This window comes from Venturia canescens, chromosome 9, assembly GCF_019457755.1.
Source record: "Venturia canescens isolate UGA chromosome 9, ASM1945775v1, whole genome shotgun sequence".
Lineage (NCBI taxonomy): Eukaryota > Metazoa > Arthropoda > Insecta > Hymenoptera > Ichneumonidae > Venturia > Venturia canescens.
Window position 1 is genome coordinate 21,194,094 of NC_057429.1, and position 4,535 is coordinate 21,198,628.

Below are 4,535 nucleotides of genomic sequence, written 5' to 3' on the forward strand. Positions count from 1 at the left end.
TGATTAATTCGTATGTACGTATCAAATGGCGGATTCGTTGCTATACGTTTAATACACCATTGTGTCACTCATGCTATTTTTACATGAGATAAGAGCGTTCCAAATTTTTTCATTTCACTCATTCCTCATTCTCTCATGATGATGTCAATGCTAATTTTTTTCATTCGTTCCATATGTACGAATATTTTTTTAACACGTCGAACGTCACACTGATTTATTAGGGGAACCGAAAAGTAATGTCGTTTTTCCGCAAGAAAACGACATTACTTTCCGGTTCTCCTAATAGATGAAACTTATCGCGGGGTCGTTATGGAAAGAGTATATTATATAAGCTATTTTGCCACGTGCGAATTACGATCTTAAGATTTTATTCACGTGTGGTATATTTCATCGCACTGCTTTCTATTTTTCATTACTTTACCGCTTCATTTCACGAATTTATATTGTAATGTGCTCGAAAAATATATAACAACGCACTAAAAGTTTCCAGGAAAATTGCTAATGTTTTCATGGGCGCAGCTCGAGACAGAGGGAAATGAGGTCGAGGGGGTGCGATAATTAATGCCGCATTTATTTGGAGATGAGGTGACGGAAAAAACATATTCCTTGGGTATTGGGCTTCTCTGCTTTGCGGTGAGACTGCAAAAAGTACACTTTCGCGAAGGTTTTCATGTTGCTCCGGTTCTTCTTTTCCAAACTTTTCGAATTTCAGTCCATAAAAAAGTGGCATATATAATAAAACTTTGTGGTGACTTGTGACTTACCCAATAATGCGTATCCATGACTGCGCGTAAAATATCATATTACTCGGATGTGAGTCTCGAGTAAAGGGCTGAAGTGGCCGGGGAATTATTTAAACTGTACGTTTTGGTCAATATTTGGTTGGCTCACGCTCGCGCATCATTCGCTAAGCGAGAGAGCTATAGGCAGTTTTTATCCATGTTCTGATCAAAACAGCAAGGATATGGAGAAGAACAATGAAGAGAGACTGCTGGCAACGAACTAGGCAGACGATTAACTGCTTCTCAGTGCTCGATTTACCCGTTTTCTTTTATAATATAATGATTTACGTTCTGAAATCGTGAGCGAAATAAACCACGCCTATGTCTTATAAATAATATGTCGTATAGCGTCTTTTAATAATCGTACATTTTTCTATGCTTATATAATACATCATCAAAATGTGTTACACAATCGCGTTATTCGGGTGCGGAAGAACGAACGATCGTTTTTGGAGTGTAAACGTTGCCGAATACAAATATTTAATATATAGTTTTATATTGTATAAAAAAAAAGCGAAATACACGACGAAGGATAGTAAAACGGAATGTTGAGCTTTTATTATACATGCAACAGCCAAGTTGCGTATAAGCATATATAGCCAGCAAAATTCCCATTACGAGCAGACGGTGCGTTTCAACCACTCGAGCTACTATATCCGCGGGTGAGGCACGGCGAGAGACTGCCCTAGTGGATAAAGCCAACGTGTGTCAGACACCGCGGGATCTCGGATCTCTCCAGCCGTTTACATCGCATACGTAAATCAGAATGAGCTGAGTGGTCGGAGTAATAGGCCAAAAGTCGCTGCTTCTGTAATTCGTATTAATGCTTTGTTATTTTTTCTCAAAAGTACTGAAAATTTAGTAACGAATTTGAATAATACTTGACTGGTTATTCGGTGACAAATTTATAAAAAAAAATAATTTAATGACACACGATACGATCGTGTATTATGCACTCAATTGTCACAACTATATATGTCAACGTGAAAGTTTGATACACCATTTTTGTAGGATATGTTCGTTCGTTAAAATACGTGCGAATATGAATAATCGTTGAGTAAATCACTTTTCGGAGGTACTGAAATTCAAGAATATTTTCGTGTCCTAGTTTTGTCAGTTGTGCTATAACGCGTCACTTTCTCATCCCCTCGCATAACGATTGCGAGAGAAGAATAGGTGTAGCTTGTGCATTAAAAGGATGGTAGCGGTTGCGCCAAGCCCTCGAAAACAGTGATGCAAGAGTGCGAGTAAGAAGATAGAGAGTGAAGCCCGAGGGGCAAAAGGGAAATGAAGAGCACAAATGTGGAGAGCAGACCGTATAGTGGGCTGCTCGTTGCAGGAAACACGAGTGGGGTAACTCCGAGAGCTCGACAAACATCGAGCTTCGCTATATCTACACTCGGTTGAACTTGTAGCCCACCTCGTTCTGTCATTACCTTTTATCTATATATTTATATATAAGTATACACATATGGTGCACGCGGAGAAACGTACATAGTGGTTTGATACATGCAGTACTTTACTCTCTCATCTGAGCAAAGCAATTATGTCTTGAAATCTTGAAATCGAGGAGAACACTTCGATCGCTGTGACCAACATTTTCATATTCCGTCGTTACGGTTGCTACTGAAAATTTCATGCGAATCATTCCTAAAAGAGTATTAGTCGGTATAGATCACTTTTAATTTGTTATTTTAATATTGTTGTTTATTTTCTAGAGAGGAATTCGTTCAATTTGGATGAACCAGTTGTGCCACCTTGAGAATTTTATCTCGGGAAAGAAATAATCCGTTTCTTATCCCATTCTCCGCATCTACTCTCCGCTCTCCTACATATAGGTGTGTGTGTGTGTATTCACGAGAACGGTTCGGCGGTCCGACTTTAATAAATGAATCTGAGCTAGAATCCTTGGTCCTCAACGATAAATTTTCAACTGTCTCAGCCTAGAACACTCTCCACCTCTCTCTCTCTCTCTCTCTCTCTATTTTTTTCCGGTTTTTCTTTGTCATGCCAATAGAAAGCTTGCGAACGTAGCAAAACGAAGGGAAGAAAAAACGATAAAAACGAGACGAGAATCAAAGTTGTGACGAGTCGGAAGCTGCAGCCGGACCAATTAGACGAGCCCAAGTTTTTCTCGCCTCCTTATCCGATAACTCTGCTCTGGCAATCCGTAAATTCGATTCATCAGTTATCCGATGAATTTTCGTAAATGCAAGATCTATGATAAATCAAAAATATGTGACGGATATCCTTTTCCAATATCGTACTGGTTTTCCGAATGACGCGTCCTGACTGCGAACTATACCTCGTTCATAATCTTTTTTTGTTTTTTATGTCCCGACGGAGAGAATTTATCCACGAAAGGACCAGTAATTATGTGAATTATATATGGAATCTCGAATGTCGAAAAGTATGCTTTTTTGAAACTTGCAGGAGTGAATGACAAGGAGAATAAATAAGATGACAGTTGGAAAGGCCGTGCGGTTACGTGGAAATCCTGAAGCAAAGATACACGTGGAAAGTTCGAGAGAGACTTTGATTTGCAAACACTCTATTTATCATTCGTATCACGTGACTAAGTTTTCAAGATCCCTCGGTAAACTCTAAAGACCTGTGCTAGCTCGTACATTCGAAGATGAGCACGTATGTCTCAACGTTGTTCGAAACGATGCGCGCTTTTTATTTCTTGCATCGTCTGTTAGAAAATCCTATCCGGACTGTGAAAGTGTATGTATATAGAGAACGCGCGAAATAACAAAGCTCGGAGATTTCGAATGAAATATGATGGAAGAAGTCTGTTTACACCGAATGTAAACATGCGAATGATAAACAACTGAAAAATGTGAGTCATGTCGCGTTTAAGAAAAAGGCACGCATTCAATTTTTGCGGTTAACGTTACCAATAGCATTAGATTTTTTTTTTTTTTTCGTTTGTTTCTTAGGAGAGAGCGAAAGAAAAGGCTGGAGGGGAAACCGCAAAAAAACAAAACGGATTGGTAGGAGAACGAATAACGAAGAAGAAAACTTTTGTTTTCGCACGTGCAACCTGGCAAGGGCCTCGCGGGGTAAAGTTTGGTAGATGGTTTTTCTCCCCGGTGTCACAGGGGAAACGGGGCGTAACGTATATGAACCAGTGAATATCAGCTTGCGTGTGGCAAAAAGTTTATTTTCCCTTCTCTTCTCTGTCAAGTCGTAAAATTTGTTCGACGGTTGGAATTTTTGGCGATGTATAAGAATTTCGATCCGGTGATAGAAATTTCCTTGCCAATTCGGCAGGTGGCGGAGAAGAAAGGGGGGAATTGAGAGGCGGCGGAGGAGGAGGAATGTTCGCGCGCAGTTGTTGTCGGATCCCCCTCTTCAACTATACCCTATGTGCATTATAAGTGTATTTGAGAATCGCCGACAGATTGTTCGACGATTCGCCATGTTCTCCCTCTTCATGGCTTGCTACTCTCGTTAATCTTTCTTGTAAACACGATATATAATTATTACGCGGTTTTTCCCTCTTGAATACGCATATTTTACTTTAATTTAATTACTCAAAATGAAGATCTCGTGTTCCTCCGACAACGATTGTCTTGTGGAATAAAAAATATCAGGGGGACATTGGACTTTGGACGTATGTACCTCAAGCAATACGCACCCCGTTGTACTATATCATTGAATAAACCACCCCAGCAGTTTTTTTAAAATCCGCTTCACTATATTTTATTTCGCCCACATTTTGTTACACAATATTATACGGGTTCGCAC